Source organism: Lissotriton vulgaris, chromosome 1_1 (genome assembly GCF_964263255.1).
Source record: "Lissotriton vulgaris chromosome 1_1, aLisVul1.2, whole genome shotgun sequence".
Lineage (NCBI taxonomy): Eukaryota > Metazoa > Chordata > Amphibia > Caudata > Salamandridae > Lissotriton > Lissotriton vulgaris.
In genome coordinates, this window is record NC_141685.1 from 274,049,718 (window position 1) to 274,074,107 (window position 24,390).

A 24,390-nucleotide genomic window follows, 5' to 3' on the forward strand; every position below is an offset into this window, starting at 1 on the left:
GCACAGATACTTTACACATTGCCTCTAAGTTAGGCCTGATTGCTCTGTGCCAACCAACCAGACGGTTGAGCACAGGTTAATTTGGGGTTGGCTTGGGCCTCACCCGGACAAGGATTGTGGTTGCTGCTTGGCAAAGGATCACATCCCAGTCAACCAGTAACTCCGTTTCTTGCAACATCACCTTGCATCTAACCATGGAGTTTATCGCATTCCCAGATTTAGAAAACCTGGAAAGTCGTCAAAAAGCTATGCCTCCCTGAAGCAGGTGTAATGAGGAGAGAAATCTTTTTCTCCTTGTTACTTCTTCTTTCTATGCATGCTGAATTTTGCAACACACTAAAGATTGTTTATGTAAAGGAAGGTATCCCTTCTTGCACAAAAACAATCCTGCCTATAACCTAGGCACCTGCAGGTTCAAGGGTGCCTGCGTTGGTACTAGGTATCCTCAACTCTGCCAGTGCTAGAAGGCAGCAGAAACACACTATCGTAGTTGATATGCTTCATTTCTGCTGTCTCCTGTTCGTGCCATGCAGCACAGCAACTTTGCTTGCTGGCTTGCGTAGGCTGAAAAATTAGTAACTCTGCCCCTAGAACTTGTCTTAAAATCAGATGCAAGTCTTTGGGGCTGGGGCGCCAGATGTGGCAGTCACTTGACTGGAGGAGGATGTTCCAGGTTGTCATTACACATAAACTGATCAGAGCTTCTTGCAGGTTCCTTTGCAATTCGAAGTATGATAAAACAATAAAAAACATCAGTTAAGTGTGTGGTCCTTCGTCAGATGGACATCCTTACAGCGGTCCGGTACATAGACTGAGAGGAATAAGATCAAGGATGTTTGCTGAATGTAATACAGCAGAATGCCTGCTGGGTACATGCAAAATAGTTGCGAAATGGTATTCGAGGAACCTATACAACAGTGAGTGGTGCCTGAACCCTAGATCTCCGATACCCTTAACAATTAGTGGAGTCCTTTTAACAAAGATATTTTCATTTCACGGTTTACAGCTCAGCTAAGGAAATACTTCAGTGGGAGACAGATCCCGAGGATACCTTTCTTCAGAAATGGTCTGGTGGCGAAAACGTTGTCGTTTTTAAATGTATTTCCCATTACAGTAGCCATTTTATTAATACAGGTATGTATGAATTGAGAAACTTCCTAGATACATGTAGAGACCACAATCAACAAATCGTTTCCTACACTACCAATCCTTGTATTAAATTGCACAACTGTAGGGCTTACATATTTATTGCTTAAACAATGCATATTGGAGTGGACTATTTAATTACATATCCTTTAACTTTAACAGTTTATCTCCCCAATTTGTATCATTTTAATTCTCCACTCTTCCCTGCTGAGATAGAGGGGCATGTGTGGCCGCCCCTGCATCCCTCCCACTGTTCTCCTCTACATTTTCGACAGTCGCAGCCTTACGTCTGAGATACGACTGGTATGGTTCCCAAATAGAACGTGGTCTGCAGCCTGTTGGTCTAAGAGCATGGTAATTTTCAGATTGAGTATTACAGTTGGATAGGTCGGTGAGCCACTCTGCAAGTGTAGGCAGTGGACCTTTCATCCAACGCATAGCTACCCTGCGTTTTGCAAGTAAGATACCTAATGCAACCAGTCTGCGGGATTCCCGAGGCACCCCCTTGTTGTAACCCAACAGCGCCACAAAGGGCATGATATAGAAGGGGGGTCTCCGCTATCTCCTGCAATGCACCAATCACTGTTGCCCAAAACCTGGACACTCCCATGACTAAAGTTAGCACCAGCCATTCCGCACCTCATACAGTTGTCGTCCTCCCGGAGGCCATATCTTTGCATTTGCACTGGTATAATAAACTCTGTGGATGTATTTAAAATTAATTAAACTGTGTCTGCCGTTTCGCGAAACAGACTTTGTGAACGCATAGCAGTATGACTACTGTTCTTCTGATATGTCCATACCTAGTTATTCCTGGCATACTTTCATCTGTCTCGGTTTACCATCTTTTCGTGCAAGTGTATATAATGTTGCAATACCTCTCTGTGGGGTCTGAGTTTTCGGGAGAAATGTCATGAAGTAAACTCCCGAAGGCACTGTCATACTATCACCCAATTAGGCACTTAATGCCTGTCTAATTCTATAATAGTGGTATCTAAGTAGCGGGGAAGGAGTAGGAGCTGCTGTCTGAATCTGCTCCCAGGTGCGGATTTCACCATTTATGAACAAATTCCCCACACTCTCTTATGTTTAATGTGTAAAGCGAGCAAGTAGATCATTAGTTGACATGGATCGTAGTCCTCTTCAAGTAATAAGGACACTGTTCCTCACCAGGCCCATTTAGCTCTCAATAATTTGAACATGAGCTTAACCCTTGGTTGCTGTAGCCCAGAACAGACATGCTCAACTTAAAAGAAATTCATAAAGCATTTATCACTACCAAAACAGGTAAAAAGTAGAAAACACAATAGAACTCCCACTCCAATTTATAAAAATAGAGGCAATTTTAACGTATACCAAATCGACAAAATCTGATGTAGGGAACTGAAAAAATGATCAAAGTTTTAGATGTTTTTAGTGCCAAAAAGTGTCAACTGCAGGTATCTGGTCACGCTAGACTGGATCAAAGTCGACATTTAAGACGGACTGAGATGGAATGTGGGTCAGAATTCGGCACCAAGTTTGTCCCTGTGGAAAGTTTACCTTCTGACTTAGCTGTTTTTTAGGTGAAAAGTCATCATTGATGGGTCGGCTTAAGGCTGGATCCGAAGAAGGGCTAGTGAACATCAGCCGGCTGAAGCGCAGGACCTCAAAGGTATCCTAGTCTGCGGCAGGAAGTTTGAGGGTCTCACCATGGAAAGTGGGGAAACTGAGCAGGTGACGTTTAAAGTCGCGGCCCACGAAGGAGTCATCATCGTTTGGGTGATGCTCGGCGTTGGCCCTGGTGAAGCCCTCTTCATTCGGACTATAAAACTTTTCTGGAAGTCAGGATCCTTTCAGTGAGGGAAATCAGCAAGTTGAGTCTGATTGGGAGTTCGATGTTGTCGATCTGGTGGTTGCCCCCGCTTCTTTTTGCTAAAAGTTTCTAAGTGTCCAGTCTTGGAATTTCGGATGGGGAGAGAACAGTCAATGATCCAAAAGCATTTGGACACCTTTTGGGGGATAAGGACTCAATTTCCCCAAAAGCCACCAGCAGGGTGTAGGGCAAGTCTAGTTCAAACTGGTCAGCTGGGATCAGCAGAGATTTCAGCTTTTGGCACCTATTGAGTACTTTCACGAACTAGCTCTTGGAGTCCACTCTACAGTCCTGTGTAGATCCTGCCCTTGAGATTTCTATCCGCAAATGCAGTCTTTCTTCAGTTTTCCATGGGTACAGAGGTGTTTTTAAGAGGGTACTGAGGGTGCCACTTTTATGCCCAGTGCCAGCCTGTGAGTGGGGAAATTATTGGCCACTCCTGAACGAATGGGTTAAACGTTCTGTGGGGTGTTCCTACCCACTTTTGTAGCCCGTCTTCTGTGTTTTACTGAAAACTCTCCCACAGTGCCCCTCTCCATCAAAAACCAATATGGAAGAACCTTTCCTTCCCTGTACAGAGCTCCCTGGACACACACACACGTGTATTCTAGGAAAATTAGAAACTCCCCCTGCAATAGCAGTTCTGGAACAGCTTTGATCCTACTTGGACAGGGGCAGACCTTGGTGTGAGTTACACCCAGGCCAACCTGTTAGGAGAAGGTCACACCTGCTCCCTTTCGTGGTAGCTGTTCACACTAACCGTGGCAAATGAACTCTGCTCCACTAGCAGAGATTGTGGAGATTTGGTAACTACTAAGGGTGAGTGTAGTTGGCAAAGTACTACTACGCAGAACTCCACGAAGTCGAGTATAAACTTTGTGAATTCTGCAACTTTGCTCCGCCAAAGGAGACCTCATATATTTTTGGTAATATAACAAGTATCTCTATCTTTACACGTTAAAATGCATATAGTCATTTCACAAAAGTGAAAATTTAGCAAGCAGTGAGAGGTGATGATTTTGGGATCTTCCCTAACCTAGGGAGAGAAGCAAGCAGATGCCTTGAAAACAAAGAGCTCATCTTGCTGAATGATTCAGTGATGGTCCCATCCTTTTAGGAGCACCCAAAGCACAGTTATTATGGGAAAAAATACAATCCCAACCAAAGGCCCTGCAAAGCATTATGGGACAAGATTAGCAGTGGGCAGTGAATATTATAGTATCCAATATCAAAATAATTCTACAAAGAGCTGCAGTTCAACTCGTTACTAGGTGTCCCTCACGAGTCAAATGCAAAAGCATTGAAACCTTGAGCTGAGAGCTAATACTATAAATTCTACAAAGAGTTGAACTGCAGCTCCATGAAAGGGTTTCAATGCTTATGCATTAGACTCGTGAGGGACATCTAGTAACGATGTTTGACCAGAGAGTGTCCATGAATGTCGGGGAACAGACTTAGTGGCACTGGGGATGCAGTCTGCGATGATGCCGGTACACTGTTATGAACTCCGCCATTGCTAAATCAAGACACTGTGACCTACTGGACCGCAGTGTGGCCGGAGGCAGCGACCAGCAGTGACCCACAGCCACGTGTCGTAGGCTCGCGATGCACAGAGTTAGTGACACCAGGGCAGTTGTTGGTAGTGTTCGATCACCTCCGTAACGATGATCCTTTTTTCCTCACACATGCAACGCGTCATCCTCTTACGCCTCTCCTTGGGTGCAATGATATGTACTCTGCCGTTGAAAAATCGATACTCGGTTCCAATTGTGTGACCTACTAGAGTGCAGCGTAGGCCGAGGGCAGTTGTCCGCGTGGGCCCATAGAATCTTGCGGTTTTGATGCACGAATAAGATCTGATGGCACCACAGCGAAAGGAGTATAGTGAAATAAACACAGCCATAGTTAATGTACTCTGCCATGGTGTAATCAAGGCTCAGTCCCAAATGGGTGACCTCCTAGTCCGCTTTGTCAGCTGATAGAGTACTTAAACGAGGAAGGAGTACTGCACACCTTGCTCGCGGAGGCCGTGACGGTCGTAGCAGGTTGCCAGGGTCACGGGTATCAGGCACGTGGTGGACCCTCTGCAACACACACCAGTGTCGGCAGGTGGGCATTATGGCTTGGGTGCGCAGGGACGGGCAGAACTGGTTCGGGGACCAAAGTCCCGGGGTGCAGCAGACTCACAGGATAACAGGCCCCGCAGCACATGGTGTCGGCCTCGTGGCGGGGTGAGAGGCTCCGCCCTGGCAGAGACATTGGGCATTCCAGAAGAAGACCACACCTAGAGTTTTGTGCCTTTTATTCACACCCTTATGCAGGCCTGGCGTACGCCGGGCTACCCGACTCCGCTCATGCATAGGGGGGGGGGCGGCGTAACAAGCTACATTCCCGTGAACTTCCCCACTGGCTGGGGTGACATGGTTGCCTCAATCAATCAATCAATCAAAGCATTTGTATAGCGTGCTACTCACCCGGAGGGTCTCAAGGCGCTTGGGGGTCCTCTACTGCTCGAACAGCCAGGTCTTGAGTTGCTTCCTGAAGGCGAGGTGGTCTTGGGTCAGGCGGAGGTGGATGGGGAGGGAGTTCCACGTCTTGGCAGCCAGGTAGGAGAAGGATCTTCCTCCCGTTGTGGCTCTTCGGATGCGGGGGACGGCATAGGCGTGGTTGGTCGATCGAAGCTGGCGGGAGGGAGTTTAGAAGGTCAGGCGGTCGTTGAGGTATCTTGGGCCTTGGTTGTGGAGGGCTTTGTGTGCGTGGGTGAGGAGTCGGAATGTGATTCTCTTGCTGGCAGGGAGCCAGTGTAGGTTTCTCAGGTGTGCGGAGATGTGGCTGTGTCGGGGGATGTCCAGGATGAGTCGTGCTGAGGCGTTCTGAATGCGCTGGAGTCTTTTCTGGAGTTTTGCAGTGGTTCCGGCGTAGAGGGAGTTGCCGTAGTCCAGTCGGCTGGTGACGAGGGCCTGGGTGACCGTCTTCCTGGTTTCGGTGGGGATGCACCGGAAGATCTTACGTAGCATGCGTAGGATGTTGAAGCATGACGAGGAGAAGGCGTTGACTTGTCTGGTCATGTAGAGGGAGGAGTCCAAGATGAAGCCTAGGTTGCGTGCGTGGTCTGTCTGTTTCGGTGCGCTGCCAAGGGCAGGGGACCACCACGAGTCGTCCCAGGCGGAGGACGATGACCCCAGGATGAGGACTTCCGTCTTATCTGAGTTCAGTTTCAGGCGGCTGTTCATCATCCACTCGGCTACGTCTTTCATCCCTTCGTGTAGGTTGGTTCTGGCGGTGGCGGGGTCGTTGGTGAGGGAGAGGAGCAGCTGGGTGTCGTCGGCATAGGAGATGATGTTGAGGTTCTGTTGGCGTGCGATGGCTGCGAGGGGGCTCATGTAGATGTTGAACAGCGTGGGGCTGAGTGAAGATCCTTGTGGTACTCCGCAGATGACTTCAGTGGCTTCTGATCTGAACGGGGGGAGGCGGACTCTGTGTTCTTCCGGTGAGGAAGGAGATGATCCATTCCAGGGCCTTCTCCTGGATTCCGATGTTGTTGAGGCGCTGCACTAGGGTGCGGTGGCAGACCGTGTCGAACGCCGCGGAAAGGTCCAGGAGTATGAGGGCCGCTGTTTCCCCGTTGTCGAGCAGGGTGCGGATGTCGTCGGTGGCTGCGATGAGTGCGGTCTCAGTGCTGTGGTTGGCCCGGAAGCCGGACTGCGAGTGGTCGAGGGATCCATTCGTCTCGAGGAAGGCGGCCAGCTGTCTGTTGACTGTCTTCTCGATGACTTTGGCAGGAAAAGGAAGGAGCGAGATGGGGCAGTAGTTTTTTAGGTCGGTGGGATCTGCTGATGGTTTCTTCAGTAGTGCGCTGAGTTCGGCGTGCTTCCAGCTCTCTGGGAAGGTGGCGGTGTTGAAGGAGGCGTTGATGATGTCCCGTAGATGGGGTGCGATGACGGAGTTGGCCTTGTTGAAGATGTGGTGCGGGCAGGGGTCAGTTGGTGATCCGCAGTGGATGGAGTTCATTGTGCGCATGGTGTCTTCAGTGTTGATCGGGGTCCAGGCGCGGAGGGTGGTGGTGGGGGGCGTTGGTGCAGTCTTGCGGTGCGTCGGCTGTGTGCTGAAGCTGTTGTGTATGTCTGCGATCTTGTTGTGAAAGAACGATCGAGCGAGTTGCAGAGGTCTTGCGATGGGGTGATGTCGTTGTTTCCGGCGCTGGGGTTGGAGAGCTCTTTGACGATGTTGAAGAGTTCCTTGCTGTTGTGGGCGTTGTTGTCCAGTCGTTCCTTGAATGCGGTTTTCTTGGTGGCGTGGATCAGTCGGTGGTGTTTTTGGGTTGCGAGCTTGAGGGTGGTCATGTTGTCTGTAGTAGTGTCTCTGCGCCAGGCTTTCTTGAGGGCCCGGCAGTTCTTCCTGGAGCTCTTGAGTTCGTCGGTGAACCAGGAGGCTTTCTTGGTGCTGGGTCTGGCAGGGGGGGTTTTCAGTGGAGCGAGGTAGTCTGCGCAGTTGCTGATCCACCTCGTGAGGTTGTTGGCGGCTTGGTTGGGGTTCGCTGAGCTGGCGGGAGGGAGGGTTCTGGCTTAGGGATGTGGCGAGCTGGTCGGCTGTGATCTTGTTCCAGCTTCTGCGGGGGACCTGTTGCTGGTGGAGCGTGGTCCTTCTGAAGCTGAAGTGGACGCAGCTGTGGTCTATCCAGTGGAGTCCGGTGGCGTGGCTGAAGGCGATGTCCTTGCTGGAGGAGAAGACGGGGTCAAGTGTGTGGCTGGCGTAGTGGGTGGGGGTGGTCACCAGTTGCTTGAGTCCGAGGTTGTCCAGCAGGGTGGTGGTGTTGCGGTCGTTGTTGTTCTCCAGGTGGAAATTGAGGTCCCCCGAGGAGGCTGTAGTCGGCGGAGGGGAGGGCGTGCGGGCTGATGAAGTCGGCAATGTCTTCGCTGAATTGTGTGCGTGGTCCCGGGGGTCTGTAGATGAGGGTGCCTCTGGGGGTGGTCTTGGGGTCGGTGTGGATCTGAAAGTGCAGGTGTTCGGCGGCTGTGAGGGTGTCGTCGGAGCTGGTCGTGATATGGATGGTGTTCTTGTGGACGATGGCGATACCTCCTCCTGTCTGGTTGACGTGGTCCCTCCGGGTGATCTTGTATCCGTCTTGGATGGCGATGGCGATGGCGATGTCGGGCGCTGAGGAGGCGTTCATCCATATTTCCGTGAGGAAGGCGACGTCTGGTGCTGTGGTGTCGAGCAGGTTCAAGAGTTCCACGGCGTGTCTGTGGACGGAGCGGGTGTTGAGCAGGATGCACTTCAGGTGGTTGCTGCTGGTACTCGTCTTGGCGGGTGCGGTGCAGGTCCGGGTGCAGGAGAACTTGCAGGGTTGGCAGGTGAAGGGTCCGTGGGTGTGTCCTGGTGTGGCTCGGTGGCAGCCGGGGGTCCGGCCGGTGTTGAGAGCGTTGAGGGTGGCGGTGTCGTACGTTCGGCGGGCGGGCTGGCATCTTCGGGGGCCAAGGGTTCTGGCGCTGGGCGCGGTCCAGGCGCGGACGGGCGCAGACGGGCTTGCCTTCGGCGCACAATCGGCACGCCCGCTGCGCATATGCATGCACTCAGTCCACTTTTCACTACACTCAAAACACCAGCGGTGCGTGTCGACATGGATATGTATGTGTGGTCTGCATACCACAGTCTGGCCATCACATCCACGCCAAACTTGGCATTGTGTACATTCGCATTCATCGGTCACTTGCCTCCTTTGCACATGCCTGGTCCCCGCCTCTTCCAACATTCTGCTATTGTGTGGCTGTGGTGCCATGCCGTTGATGGCTAATGTACATGGCTGGGCTACGTTTCCACAGTGAGTTGTGCTGTGGTGTCTGGTGGGTGTGCATGTTGTATTTGAGCTTGTGACGTGTGCATTTCCTGTGTTGTGAGTTTCATGATTGTGGAGTTGAGGTGTGTGGTGTGTGCATTTGGTATTGGCCAACGAGCAGTTCATTTCCGTGGGTGCCATCTTGGTAGCGTAGGTTGATGATGGACTGTTGGAGGTTTATGAATCATGCACACTGCCTGGGTGGTTGGCGGCGATTTCCCCGTGGTCCACTAGTGCCTGCACATTGGTGGTATATGTGTGCTTTCTGTTGTGCTTATTGTGTGAAGTGTTGTCAGGGGCCACTAGTAGAACATGTGTGCAGTCAACTGCCCTCTGACACGTGCGAGAAGCCAGCTTGGTCTCCGGCTGTTCCTGCGCAGTGTGTGGCAAGTATAGATAATGGGATACCAGGCTGATGGTGTCATCCATGACCCTTGTGAGGGACTTGGATTGGCCTGGCTGTGTGACTCCTCCAACTTGGGCGGTTGGTGGTTGGAGAGTACCAGAGGCCAACAGGTGCATCACAGCCAGCAGCTTGGTCTGCGGAGGGATGTTGGTTGTCCGCTGTGTTGGCACGGTCAGCCTGTGGACTATTGTGGTCAGGATACAGAGGATAGTTGTCTCTTCGAGCATGTAGTAGGCAATGACATTCTCTGGTGTTGGGTCTGTGAGGTTGGTGCATTTTCTGGGGTCTTTGACTGTCTTTGTCTTGTCTAGGAAAGTCTGTAAACACCCTGAAAGGTTCCATGCTACCAGACTTTCCTGGGGTGTCACAACCCTGTACTAGAAGGAAAGCTCGCTCTGGTAGCATGGAAGCTTTCAGAATGTTTGCAGACTTTCCTGGACTGTCACAACCCTGTACTTCAAGGCAAGCTCGCTCTGGTAACATGGACCCTTTCAGGGTGTTTTCAGACATTCCTGGACTGTCACAACCCTGTATTTGAAGGCAAGCTCGCTCTGGAAGCATGGAAGCTTTCAGGATGTTTGCAGACATGCCAGGACGTTCACAACCCTGTACTAGAAGCCAAGCTCGCTCTTCTAGCATGGAACCTTTCAGGGTGTTTGAATGCCCTGGTATGTCTGCAGCGTCAGCTTCCAGTTATATTAGGGCATTCTGGACAAAAGGTACAACAAGGGCATATCATCATCAAAGCTTTATTTCGATATATATATAATATCATAAAAGCACATTTCAAGTGTAAAACACAATTCATTGACAATATATTTTCCTTAAAAAGTTGCTTATAAAAAACCTTTGGTATTGCAATAAATAATTTTAAAAGTATTATCAGCTTTGTGAATATTTGAGCATATAAAAAAGATACAGCTAAACTGTATCTCATCAAATAGCCTTCAGCCTAATCAACCAAGCCCAACTAAGAAAGGGCATATAGGTCAGCATGGGATGTCTGGAATAGCTGGTGTGTGGAACAAGGTGTTGATCACGTTCTGTTGAATGCCACACTTGTTCTACATTTTGTGGCCTCCCTGGCAGCTAATCAGAAGGTCTTTAGGACTGTTAATAATTAGAGGACAAATATATTCTCAGAACATTAGACAGTTGAAGGCAAACCGGTTGGGGAACCTCTATTAGTTTACAGGTTATTGAAAGGTATTCGGTTTTCCAACCCAGTTAAGCCTCGATATGGTCCTGCAACGTTTTCAGTCATAGGAAGATGATGACAAGCTGTCACATAAACTGTAGTCTGCAGAGCTGGTGAAGTTGCTGTGGTTGGTCTCTTTTAGATGGTTGAGATGTTTGGGCTTTGGACATTTTCTCCATGCTTTTTTCATCAGTAGGGGTTCAGTTTACAGTCACAAGGCGGACCAAGAATTCTTCCAATTCAATTGAATCGCCAGCTTTCCCTTTACACCCTGATTTAGGTGCTGAAAGATGGCTCACACTAAAAATATCTGACCTATAGCTTTGGATAGCCCTGTGTAAACCATTTACTCCAGTAATCCAAATCATTCAGGGGGTGGGGGTGGGGTGGGGTGGGGGTGAGGCTGAGGCTGGAAAATGACTGGACCGGTGTCGTCAGGGGCCAAAGGGCGTGTGATTTAACTGGTATTTTGGTCAAGCAAAGTCCATTATTGAGAACCAGAAAAGACATAATATTTACGTTGTTGTTGTTAGTATGCAGTGAGTTTGCCCTGCTGCTAAAATTAAGCTTGAAAGTATTGCTCGACATAGCCGGTCTGTGATTTCGCCTTCCACAAGTGGTGCTCCTGGGAAACTGACTGAATCCAACATTTCCTCCTGCAGAAAACAATGGAAGAGGGGAATTTCCATCTTTTAATTCCCACTTCACGTTGCCACTCTGCTGTGCATAATGGGGCCACAACTGGAGTGCAACTTGGGCAGATTACTGCAGACATCTGTAGGTTTTGATGCAAAGCCTGATCTAGTAAGGAAAGCAGGCAGGGCTAAGCCGGCAGTGAAGTTGATGTTAAAAAGGATCTGCAGGGGCCTGTGTTCGCCCTCATGGTCACAGGTTCAAATCCCAGCAGGCCCACTCAGCCTTTCATTCTTCTGAGGTCGACAAAATGAGTAATAATGAGTTGGGTAACAATAAACATCTGTTATTTAGTGCCAAGATACCCTTGGGTGAAGGCGCACTTTACAAATACATGTACGTTAAAACGATTTCATATCTGTAAACAACCAACGCATTGCATGTACTCTGTTGGGTACAGCACACATCCAGTTTGTGGGATGCTTCAAAATGTGTTAGTATAAGAATGTGTACTGTAGGGGCATGATTCCAGTACAAATACGATGTTATACTTAGGCTGTCCGGTTTAAGGTTTAAACCTATAATAACTGATAAAACCCCACCAGAAGGGAAATAGCCCTCACCAGTGTAAACATATTAACACTGAAAAAAACCTGCACAACCACAAACTAAATGCCTTTCAAGGAAAGGAGAGTGAAAGAGTCCTTTTTATTTCTTACTGAAGGGGCCAATACAATGTAACCTTGTTATATAGCTAGCAGTAATAAAGACTGACCTTACATGATCCTTCTTGAATTTTGTTGTTTAGGGTTGTCAATAAAATAGTTTCTTCTTTTTTTTTAGTTGTGTGGTCTTTGGTCTAAAGATACAGGAGTTGGAAGCTTGTTTTAGGTGTTGTTTATTTATTTTATAAACTGTAGAGAATCAGGAAATATCAAAAGCATAATTGATTTTTTTAGCTACATTTGAGTCTTTCACTGATAGGGAAACTGTAAATTTCATAAGAATCTTTCCCAATATGTACAATCACATTTACCCACAGAGGATGGGTAAAAACCCTTGATACATCAGCCCCCATTTCTAGTTAGTCAGTATTGATAGTAGGTGAATTGCCAAACACCCCAGGCTTTAAACCTTCAATGCAAGGTAGAGTGACAGGTATTTGTAAAAAGAGTGCAGTCACAAAGCACCTGGGATACTGGTGAAAACAGGAGACCAGACTTTGGGAAAACATGAAATACTGTGTCACTTGGAATGCTGCTGCAAAAAGTTCTTACCAAGTTCAACAAAGATTGGAGTGAAAGTATTAGTATTTACAGTGATTCAGCTACGTATATGAAAAAATTGTGCGATGACCTGTCAAAATCGATACCTGAGCGGAAGTGCTTCCCTGAAAGATACTTGTCACTTGTCCAGTCTTCAGAGTTAATGATGAATGCTATTGACTTTTTAGTCCATTCTGGTGCTCCGTTTTGTAATGTGCGGAAATTAAAATGCAAATATTTCTCATTTTGTGCTCTGTGTAGCGTCAAAGATAGAGCATTTCCAACTGTGTCACTTAGCTGGTGTTTCTCAGTCCTAGAGGCCATGAATGCTATATTATCCATGTGGCAACCGTTTACAAAACATTTGCTGAGTGATGATGCCAAAGGCAAGAACTGTGAGGATCTTTGGACACATATTGATAGCGATTTGAAAAAAGTAACACTCTACTGCATTCTTAGATTTTTACAGGAAAGCATGACTGCTGTAGTGGACATAATAAAACCACCCTTGACTACATAGGGGCATATTTACAATTACTGGCACATCCCTGCAAATTAGCAGAGATGCGCCAGTAATTGTGCGCCATGCCTCCGCCACCCATGATGCGCCGCATTTACAATGCGGCGCAGCATGGGGCAAAAACGGCACAGATGTGTCACGCATCTGTGCCGTAAAGGTGTCGCATTGCTGGAGTTGCGTTGCATGCGCGACGCAGCTCCAGCAATGCTCTAGGGCCTATTCTACTTATGCTGCGTCAAGCCTTACCTGCTTGAAGCAGGTGCAGGGTTTTGACGTAGCATTGGCCTAAATGTTACTGAGTGAAATCTTCTAGATTTCACTCAGCCACTTTTAGGAGGCGTTCCTGCACCGGAACGTCCCCCCCCCCCCTCCCCCTGCACCGGAACGCCAAGGCGCGGCGCCCAGTTCAACGCATAGGTGCAGAACTTGTCGCAGTGAATCACAATCTTCAACTGCACAGTATTGGTATAGAAAGCTATGTCAGTGGCCAGAGTTATCAAATTGTGTACTGGCTATTTTGTCGTTGCCTGTCTCAAGTGCCAATGTTGAAGAGGGCCTTTTCACAGATAAAAGTTTACATGGGAAGGAAAGAGCGACCGTGCATAACCAAAGACTCACTGAAGAAGTATTGTATGGTGTACTATGATAAGTTTGAGTTGCAAAAATGTATTTGGACCTCATATACACTGCACGTACAGTTTCTATCAGTGTAGAAAGCAAGCAATAATAAAAGCTAAAAGTTCCATAAACACCAGAAAAACACTGTATCTGTTGTTTTTATTAGCAACAAAATGTGTAACTACTGATAACCACTGTTTTTTAAGTAATTGAAATCACTTGAAAACACTGAAGAAGAAAAACACCAGAATTTACCAAAAATAGAAACGGAAAACAGGAAAGCCTAGTTATAGTGTAAACACTTCACTCTCACCTTGGTGCGAGGCTGTGCGTCGCTCAAGGTAGCCTTGTAAGTGCACCTTGCAGGGAAAAATAGAAGCTGCAGGTCATTGTTATTAATAAATATGGTTCTGCGCTGTTTTCTCCCCCTGTGCAAAATCTCTGGTTGCTGCACTGAGCTGTACCATAGTATAATAAATATGGGCCCTGCTGTTAACATCCACTGGTTACTGTTTCTTTTGATGCTTTACGTCCAGAGGTGGGCTAGCCAATGAAAGCTCGAGCCTCAGGCCTGGCTCTATTCAAGGTACTGTTGGAACATAAAGCCCACAACGAGCGGATCTTTCATGTGGCTTCTGTTTACCAAGATGTCATTCAATCAATCAGTCGGAGGTTGGTAAGGCGCAATTACTCACCCGTGACGGTCTCAAGGCACTGGGTGGAGGGGGGGGGGGGGGGGGGGGGCTCCGTAGTATGCTGAGGTCATCCGAAGAGCCAGGTCTTGAGGTCCTTTCTGAACTGGTGCAATGTACGATATTGCCAGAGGTGGATGGGAAGGGTGTTTTAGGCTTTGCCTGTGACGTAGGCAAAGGTCTTTCCTCCCTTTCTAGTCTTGTTGATACAAAGGACAGTGGCCAGAGAGAGCTGGGCTGGTTGCAGGTGTCTTTTGGATGTGTGGAAGGAGTCTCGATTGTTCAGGTATGCAGGTTCGATGTTGTGAAGGGGCTTGTGGGCATGCTTAAGGACTTTGAAGGTTATTCTTCTTTCAACTGGAAGCCAGTGGAGATCGCGCAAGTGTTGGGTGATGTGACTTCGATGGGAGTATCAGTCTGGCTACAGCGTTCTGAACAGTCTGGAGTTTGCAAAAGAGTTTCCTATTGATTCTGGCATAGAGAGCGTTGCCCCAGTCCAGTCTGCTGCGGATGAGTGTGTGATGATTTTTCTGGATTAGGTTGGATCCATCTGAAAGTCTTTTTGGAGCATACGGAGGGTGTTGAAGCAGGTCGAGGATACAGCGTTGATCTGGCGGTTCATTGTGAGAAATGAGTCTAGTGCAGGGGTCTTCAAACTGTGGGGCCCGACCCCCAGGGGGGTCGTGGAGTGATAGAAAGTGGGCCCCACCTTCGAGGTCACACTTCTGTCTATTATTATTATTTCCAAAAAGGTGTCCTAGGGCTAATAACCATCTGCTGGCTGAAATGGCAAATAAGAAACACACAGAGGGGAAAGGAGAACCAGCCAAAGGGGGTAACCCACAGGGTATAGGGCCAGGTTTTTATAACTTCCTAAAGGATAATAGATCAGTGGTTGAGTGAAGCAAAGGTGGGTGAAAGTTCCACAACTGTGCGGCCCGCACCAAAACAGTGAGGCCGACTATTCATGTTTTTTTGCAGTAGGGAACAATAGGAAGATTGGCAAAGGCCGAGAGGAGCATACGGGTATGCCCAGTGAGGAGAGATGAAAGGGTGAGAGTAGATGGGATGAGAGAGGACAGCATGGGAGCGAGAGAGTTAGATTGAAGAGGTCAGAGATGAGGACAAATGTGAAGTGCAGAAACGCAAGAGGAGAAGTGAGTGTGAGCGAAAGGTGAGGGCACAGAGGAGGGATACTGTTAAACCGTGAGAGAAGATAGCTGAGTGATGATCTGTGACATAAAAGGAATTTGGTACAATGTGGGTGAGGGACAACAGCAATGAGGGAAGAGAGGGAGTACTGAGGTGGGTGCTTAGGTAACAGGGGAGAGGGACGTTGGTTCAAGAAGGTGTGGAAGAACAAAGGGGAGATGTGAAAGATGAATGGTGGACTGGAGAGGTATAAAATACAAATAGACAGAAGTTTGAAGGAAGAGACTTGAGGTGAATGAGAGGTGCTGAGGGGAGAGAGAGGTGATGTGTACAGGGAGGCCATTAGATAAATTCGAGAGAGGGGGGCAGTGAAAAGACAGAATGGCAAGAGGTGATTAAACATGAAGTGAGAGGTTGAATGGGGAGAGTTCAGAAGTTGTAAAAATGGCTTGCAAAGTAAGAGAGGGATCCAGGGTTGGACGAGGAGAGAGGGATGGAAGGAAGGGGGTGAGAGGAAAGTGGCATGGGTAAACTGCTTAACTCTGTATAAGGCTGCCAGGGTTTTAAGGGACCCTTGCTGCTCACGGCCAGTGCCAGGTGAGCTTCTAATGTGGCAGCACGTATTCCTGCGGAGTGGAAGGCCCTTCACAAAGGTTAACTAGACATCTTTCTGTTGTTTATTGCTGTATTTTCATAATAAACTGGTACTGATGAGATGAAATCTTTTTTCCTCAGTGGTACTGTGCTTAAAAATGTCAAAGTAATGAAGCAATACTATCCCAAAATAAGCTGCATCACATAGTATTACTTATTTTTTCTTACCATACAATTTAGTCGAGCCTGCCGCATAATTTAATCCTCACCTGCCTCATAATTCCAGTAGCTCTGTCTATAGGTTTAGAATTGTTTGTCAGGAGGGGGTCCTTACGCCTGAAAATTTTGACTGGGGGGGGGTCTCGGCAACCAAAAGTTTGAAGACCTCTGGTCTAGTGTGATGCTGAAGTTTCGAGCGTGGTCTGTCGAAGGGGTTGGGGGGATTTCCAGGGGCGGAGGGCCACCAGTAGTCATTCAATGTAGAGGGTGTGGAGAAAGGATGAGGACTTCTGTCTTTTCTGAGTGGAGTTTGGTAATGTTTTGATCATTGGTGAGGGAGATGATCAGCTAGGTGTCGTCTGCGTAAAATACGATGTTAGGGTCAGAGTTGTCAACTGGGGAACTGGGTTCGAATCTGTTTCAGCTGAAAATCCTGTGATTCTGGGCAAATCACGAAGGGGCATATTATCAAGGAGGGCGATAAGAGATTATCGCCGTTTTTGGCCACTAAGCGGCAATAATTCTATCACCCTATTAGCAAGCTGTTGCTAACAGCAGTTAGCGACAGCTTGTAGGCGATAGCGAGCGGTTTGGGGCCCGCTTTGTATGTCAGCGATATTTATCACTAATGACATGCAAAGTGGGCGTACCCAACCTGTTAGCGACTGAAAGCAGGCGCTAACATCGCTATCGCCTATTATTAACGCAGGTGTAGCGATGGAAATATTCGTGCGCGAATATCCCCAAAACCTAACACCTGCTCAGACCAGTTCTTAGCCATTATATCCAATGGGATGTGGATATTCTGGCTAAGTCCCTCGTTAGCAATAATGCGTGAATATCGCTGGATTACCAGCGATATTCGCACATTTCACCGCTAACTCCGGAAATGTTATCACATTTGAGATAAACGTTGCTAATAGCACGTTATCTCTGCGATAAAATCCGGCGATGCACGGCGATAGAAAAAAGGTCGCTAAGCTTAGTTAGTGATAAATATCGCTACTTGTTGATAATATTCCCCTAAATCTCCCTGTGCCTATAAGCAATGCAAGTGACCTTGTGTACCATAACTGGTTCTCCTGTAAAGTGATCCAATTAACATTGGGTCGAGTTTGCGCTATATTTTAGGAACTGCTTAAAAAACTGAAAGACAAATAGCCATTTATTGGCTGATTTGTACAATGGCAAACCAGAAAGCCTGTACGACTCATGGCTTCCCGGCTAAAATTGTGTTATCTTATGCAAATGTTTTACTTCACAAAAAAAACAGTTTTCTTCATTGTTTTTTTTTTTTTATATTTTTGTAAACCTTTATTGTGCATTAGCAGGAGGACAAATACGGGCCTACAACCATCAGGCCGGCCACAATACTTTTCAAGCACAAGTGCGATCAATACAGGTTCTCAGTGGCACCAGAATAAGCTTAGACAATCAAGTGACGTTCCCCTGAGTAGAGCCATGCCACCGAGAAAGGATCATTGAAGGTTAATTTTAAAAGAGTTTTTTCCAATCTAAATACAAATAATGAAGAATAGCGTACAAGGAGAACTGAGTCCGTACTATAACTAAGCAACATGAGTAGGCAACAGCAGTACGTAAAACAAACAATGGGAGCTAACACCCTTCAAATCGCATGACGGTTCAGGTAGAAACAACAGGATTGTCTGCAAGCATGTACGCATCATGAACATCGCCACCCACTCCCCACTAACTCCTACCGCGGACCCAGAACTGAAACAGGGTAAGAAAAGCGCAGATAAGGAGAAAAAATTAAGGCCCATAGAAACGAAAGAAATTAAACTAAGTTGCACCCCCCACCCTACACTCATGCAGAGGCTACGGCCTACCCCCCCCCCCCCCCCCAGCACTGTGCCTGTCGCCCACTAAAGAACCCGAAATATAGAAAAAGAAAGGAGGAAAAGAAAAAGGAAAACATTTTTATTATACGAGGAGGGCCAAATCCTAAGTCTCCCGGACTTCCCCGACCATAGCATTCACTTCCCCCTAAACATAATAAACAAAGCAAGACCATCAAGCACAAAATGAATAGGGAAGGACATCGTATAACACAACATCACGCGTTGAGGAGGCGTCCCATTCCGAGTCTCAACCGTCCATCAGGCACAGTTCGTATGAGTAAGGGCACTTCTAGCCCTGGCCAGACCGTTTTTTCTTCATTGTTGTGCATGAAAGCACTTTTAAATATGTGAGTTCGGACTTCCAGTTGTACAAAAATATTACTTTTAATAAGTGCTTCTCAGTGGAGTGCTGTAATGGGCCTTGTTAGTGTCAAAGCTTCCACATGGTAAATAAATACACTTTTGTGAATTTTGAAGGTACTTTATCATATTTTATGTTGTGTTTGTTGTCTGATTTACATAACAAATGTTTTCAGGGCTTGGCTCCTGCACGAGCTCTAAGAACCAAGCAAATCCCTCATCTCCACTCTCCCTGTTAATTAGTTGGATCGCCATCCTCTATTTCAGTGGCGGCTCTTCCGTTAAGGTGGAGGAGCTACACCCCACTGCTCTGTGAGCAGTTCAAAAAGGAAAATTAATTAACATCCGTCCATCATCTTGTGTGTTTTGCTGTTCACCCTATGTGGGAAAGGTATGCCCAGACGTGGGTCCCGTGCTCACTACGCCACTGGAGTCAAGCTATCCTGACTGATGACGGCTGATAGCCAGAAACCGGTCCTAGGATGCTTGATTCCGGTCCAAGGAAGCCATGGCTTGGCAGTTCGGGCTGGACTGTTCCCATGAGGCACATGGACAAGACTGATTTGCATATGGCCATGTATGAACTGGGGTGGCGTTGTGAGCATAATAACAATAGATTAAACCAAGATCTGTGACTGGGGGTGAATGTTTTGCCAATGTGCAACATTCCGTCCATCTTGTGTGTTTTACTGATATTTACTTCACTGATCTGTGCTGTACATTTCAGCTCAGACCTCTCATTTGATGCTGCGCTCCAGCTTAGCCACTGTGGGCCCGATTCACAGAATGAACTTAAGACTCAATCCTAAACTTACTACTATTTTGGTATTCACAGAATGCTCTTACTACTTTTGGTATTCACAGAAGTTAATATTTTGTCTTAAGTCTGTCTTAAGGCAAACTTAAGACAAAATCCTAACTTCTGTGAATACCAAAAGTAGTAAGTTCATTCTGTGAATACCAAAAGTAGTAAGTTCATTCTGTGAATGCCAAAAGTAGTAAGTGCATTCTGTGAATGCCAAAAGTAGTAAGTGCATTCTGTGAATGCCAAACGTAGTAAGTGCATTCTGTGAATGCCAAAAGTAGTAAGTGCATTCTGTGAATACCAAAAGTAGTAAGTTCATTCTGTGAATACCAAAAGTAGTAAGTTCATTCTGTGAATGCCAAAAGTAGTAAGTGCATTCTGTGAATGCCAAAAGTAGTAAGTGCATTCTGTGAATGCCAAAAGTAGTAAGTGCATTCTGTGAATGCCAAAAGTAGTAAGTGCATTCTGTGAATGCCAAACGTAGTAAGTGCATTCTGTGAATACCAAAAGTAGTAAGTGCATTCTGTGAATATCAAAATAGTAGTAAGTTTAGGATTGAGTCTTAAGTTCATTCTGTGAATCGGGCCCTGTGTGATCCTGGGCAAGTCATTTCAGCACCTTGTGCCTCAGCTACTTTACCTGCCAAAGCTCGTAGTGACTCGTAACAGTAGAGCTTTTAGCGTCTTTCAATAGTAGTAAAAAATATATATATATTTCATTAGCACTTTTCTTCTGTGGATCACATAGTGTGCTTGGATTATAAAATGCTGCTCCAGCCGCACTTGCTGTTGCTGGACAAGATTATTACAAACACTCAGGCTATTGTTTAAAAAAAGACACATTTATTAATAAACTGGTAGTAATGTTTTCAAGCATTGCAGATGATATGTTTACTGCAACACGTGAGAGAGAGAGTGTGTGTGTGTGTAAAAGAGGACAATGCTTCTGCGGATTGTTTTTTGTGCAGGAAGGTGTCTCTTCATGCACAAAAGCAATCCTGCTTGCAACCCAGGCAGCCTTGCACCATGGTGCACGGGTTCCTGCATTGGCGCTAGGCAGCACCTTGAACGCCAGCACAAGGAGAGGACACATACATTTACATTTACGGCACATTCCTGCCCTTTCCCTATCACGCAATGCAGCAAGTTGAGTTGCGCTGCTTGATAATGTGAAAACCAAAACACTAAAAAAAAAAAATTCTTAAATAAAGCTTTAGAATATCAACTGTAAGGGTAGGCATGTCTAGAATGACTTAATCTGATATTCTTTTGAACATTTAAGGGCAGCTAGGTGGGGGATTTAGAGAAAAAAAGGTGTGATTGTTTTTCTCCCTCATCTTGAATTGAAGCAAGTAGAGCAGTGCTTAATTTGTCAAATACTGCTGTTTTCTAGACTGTGTTTAAAAGGCTGGACTCAGCGGGCTCGGTCACGTAATATTTAAATGATCTGCACACTCTGATTTCCATGTTTAAGCACTCTGCTCTATGCATAGCGCACTGCGTAATGTTTCTTTCTATAGTGTTAACCTTCAGATTGCATGCTACATCAGAAAGCCCCCTGCAACTGTTTTCCTAAAATCTTGCATGAAAAATAGACCTTGAACTGCAACTCTTGCTTCCTCTCCTTTCTTCAGAGTGACCCTCTGTGAGAAGGTGGCCTGATATGCAGTGCTCACTATTCTAGTGAACACTATGTATCAGTCCAGCAACCCTTATTGATGATTGGTTGTAAGTCAACCTTATAGACCAGCTATCCTAGTAGCGTGGATACGAGCAGTCTAAGGCTAAAGACTCGAGAGGGCGTGTTAAGCCAGCTGTTTACCACACATATACCCCTTGAATACCCAGTGAAAGGACACCACACAAGTGTTATGAAAATAAACAGATATTTATTAAGAATCACAACAGCCCTGTACTCTTTATGAGGACAGGGTACTAAGCACAAACCAAAACTCTTACGAAAATACTTAAGTTAGCACAGTATATACAAATGCCCGAGGGGCACGGAAAACCATATACTCTGAAAGTGGAATGCGAAATTACTAGCAGGTAAGTACAGTACTAATAGCCTTTGGAATCGCTAGGACTTGACTATAGAATCGTTAGATTACTTCTAGGAGACCCAGGGGACTCGGGTGCAGAGTGTGCACTCTCACGCGTGATGCGGGACAAAGTCTATGGTAGCTAGTAATTGCAAAGTTAGTGTTCTCGGGCGAACCCGACCTGGTAGGAGGAAAACGAAAGTGGATTCTGACCCTTGGATAGTGAGGCTATGCTGGGGCACCGAAATGCCGAAGTTACCTAGCCCAGGGGCTGCAGCTGCATAGGGCTCAAAAGACGTCGGGAATCCTCGTTGACGGACCAGGAGCCCGGAAGAAAGAAGTTGCTGGCAGGCGACCAGTGAAGAAAGTTCGATGGATCCAAGCCTGGATCGAAGGAAGATGACACCTGAAAGCAGAGGGGACCAAGTTCGAGACTACTAGCCAGTAGTCAGTGGGCACCAGGAGGGCACCGGATGGTAGCCACCTCGACTAGGTGAGTGGGTGACGCTGTGATCGCAGATCTCACGGACCAGGAGGCGTTGTCGGCGACCAGGATGGAGGAGCGATCTGTCCCACGATGGATGAAGCTGTCGGCGTCGCTGGACCCAGGATTGGGCAACAAAGCCTTGGCAAATTCAAGCCCACGCGGTGGACTTAAAATGGCGTCTGGAGTGGACCAGGAGGGTCCGGGGTGCCTCTCTTGAAGAAGGAAGCAAGGGCCAGTCTGGAGCAACTAGACCAGCAGCAGTGATGTCGTCAGGCGTCGTGAAGAAGGCCACAAGCCAGCCGGATAGTAGCCACACAGCGCGGCGAGCACGCAAAAGCAGAAGGGCCCCACGCAGATCGTGGAGATGCTGGAGGGCTGATCTTCGGTGCTGGAGCTACTCAGGGTGGGGGCTTCTCGGACCCCAAAGCACTCACCAGTGGAGCACACGGTGGGCTTGTTACAAAGAAGTCGTGCAGTCTTGGCGATCGTCGGTCCCTCGAGGTCTCGTCGCACTCACGGTTCTCAGCTTTGCTGTAGAGGTGAGTAGAGGTCAGAGGTGCCAGGGAAGCCGGGTCTCGTCGAGCTGGGTCGTCGGATTTATGAAGAAGGACTTGCAGCAGATCGCAGTGTTCTTAGGATGGTGCCTGCGGATGCAGGGTGACTACTCCTTAGCCACAAGGGAGAATCTTGAAGAAGAAAATCTTGAAGTCCTTTCGCAGAAAGTCGAGTCTTGATTCCAAAGATGATCTAATTTGAACAGGGGGCCCGCTCCTATCTTTATACTAAAAAAGGGGGCTGACCCGGTGACTAGGTCCTGCCTATGGGTGGGACTAGGAGGGGGGTGGTTACACCCCTCTCCCATGCCGGACTTTCCCCAGGCCAGGGGCTGGTGTGCCCCTGGAACTGGTTCTGACCGGCCTATGCGTAGTGAGCACCGGGGTGCCACTCAGCAGTCCCCTTCCTGAAAAGCCCTGCCTACCCAGGATACACAAAACCATGTCTGGGACGGTGCTAGCACCGCCCCTGACAGGAAACCCTTTGTCCAGGCTCCCCTCGCTGGAAGGACTCCCAGCTGCAGGGGGTCAGACTCGTGTCTGTGGTGGCAGCATCCATTTTGTGGAGCTGAGGCTTCGTTTAACTTTAACCGGGGTTCACAGTTACATACATGTCGTGTCCCTCTAGAAGGGTGGAATGCTAACCCCGTCGCCAGAATTGGCGAGGGGTTAGTATTCCAATTCGTATGACACCTTACTCGACATGTTTTGATAAAGCAATACCAAAGATAGCATTTAATCGCGAGGATTATAATGCACTTAAGAGTATATGGTATGCGATATCATGGAACAGCTATTAGGACTTGGTTCCGCAAGCTGCAGACAGGCTCAGCTCATGCCAGAGCACCATCTCACACGATTCCAAGCACTCTGCCTTCAGGATTGTTAAGGCCTGCCATAGGAGTGACTGATAGGAATCTATGTGTCCATTTTAGGGTTAGATATAGGTATACTATATCTATAGCAAAGGGTGATTACACGACTTTGCCCCAGCTGTCATGCAGCCAGTTGTGTCAAATTTAGGAGGCCAGCCAGGGGTGGCATAATACATGCTTCAGCCCCTGGTAGGCCCTGGGTACACCTATGCCCTGAGTTACAGGGTCTGATAAGGTGGCCCAGTACCAATTGGAAATGTACCTAGGGTACATGGAATCCATTTTACAGAGAGAGCAGTAGGCCTGGGGTCCTGATTGGCAGGGCCCCAGGTCGACTATGTCAAAAACCAGCTAAAACACAGGGCAAAAAGTTGGGGGCAACCATAGTCAGGAGGTACCTTCCTACACAACCCCCCCACCCCCCAAACGAAAGGAGATAAGGCTATCCTTGTCCAGGTAAGCCTCTATTACCTAAGTGGCCATATAAGGAAGGACCAGCTCTGGCTTGGTTTCCCCCTGTGTCATGGTCCACTAGGCAACCCCTCACCCTAAGGGTATCTGAGGGTCTCCACCATAGGGAATCTCTGTCTCTGGTGTGTCTTGGGAAAGTAAAAGGCTGATGCTGGGATGGAGTACTGAAGTGAGGCTCCTCTACCTTTGGGCTCAACTTCCTCCAATCACCATTCATCATGTGTGCCTTTCTTTCTTTAGCTGAGATGCACTGAGCTCTCAGGGTCAGCCTCTGGCTACCTAAAGCTGGAGGCTGAGTCCCTCTGTTTGGCTTACTGGAGGGACAGGTCAGGTCTGGGGTTTTTAGGCCCCATGTTTGGCTGTGTCCAACAGTGTCCAGCTGTGGGAGGTCCCTAACTACTTTTAAGGGGGATCCCTCAGGAGTCTGTTTTATTTTCACTTGGCTAGGTTTACCAGCTTCAGTGATCCTAATCTGCTGATTAAGGGGTTCTTTTGGACAGGGGGCCCTTTGGGGTCCACCACTGGCCTCCCTGACCTCTTCAGCCCTGGGCTGACTGAGGCAGGGTAGAGAGGTGCAGGTTACCTGCTCCAGACTGGGTCCCACCTGGGAAGGGTCCACTGCCATCAGGGGCTCTGCCAGGCTAGGCCTGACTACCTCTGGGGCAGTTCCTTCAACAGGGGTAGAGTCAGTTCCCTGAGGAGGTTGGCTCTCACCTAGTGTCTGGGAGGGGGAAGACTCTTTTTCCTCCTCAATGCTCTCTGTTTGAGTGGAGTGATCCATTGTTCCAGGCTTCACAACCT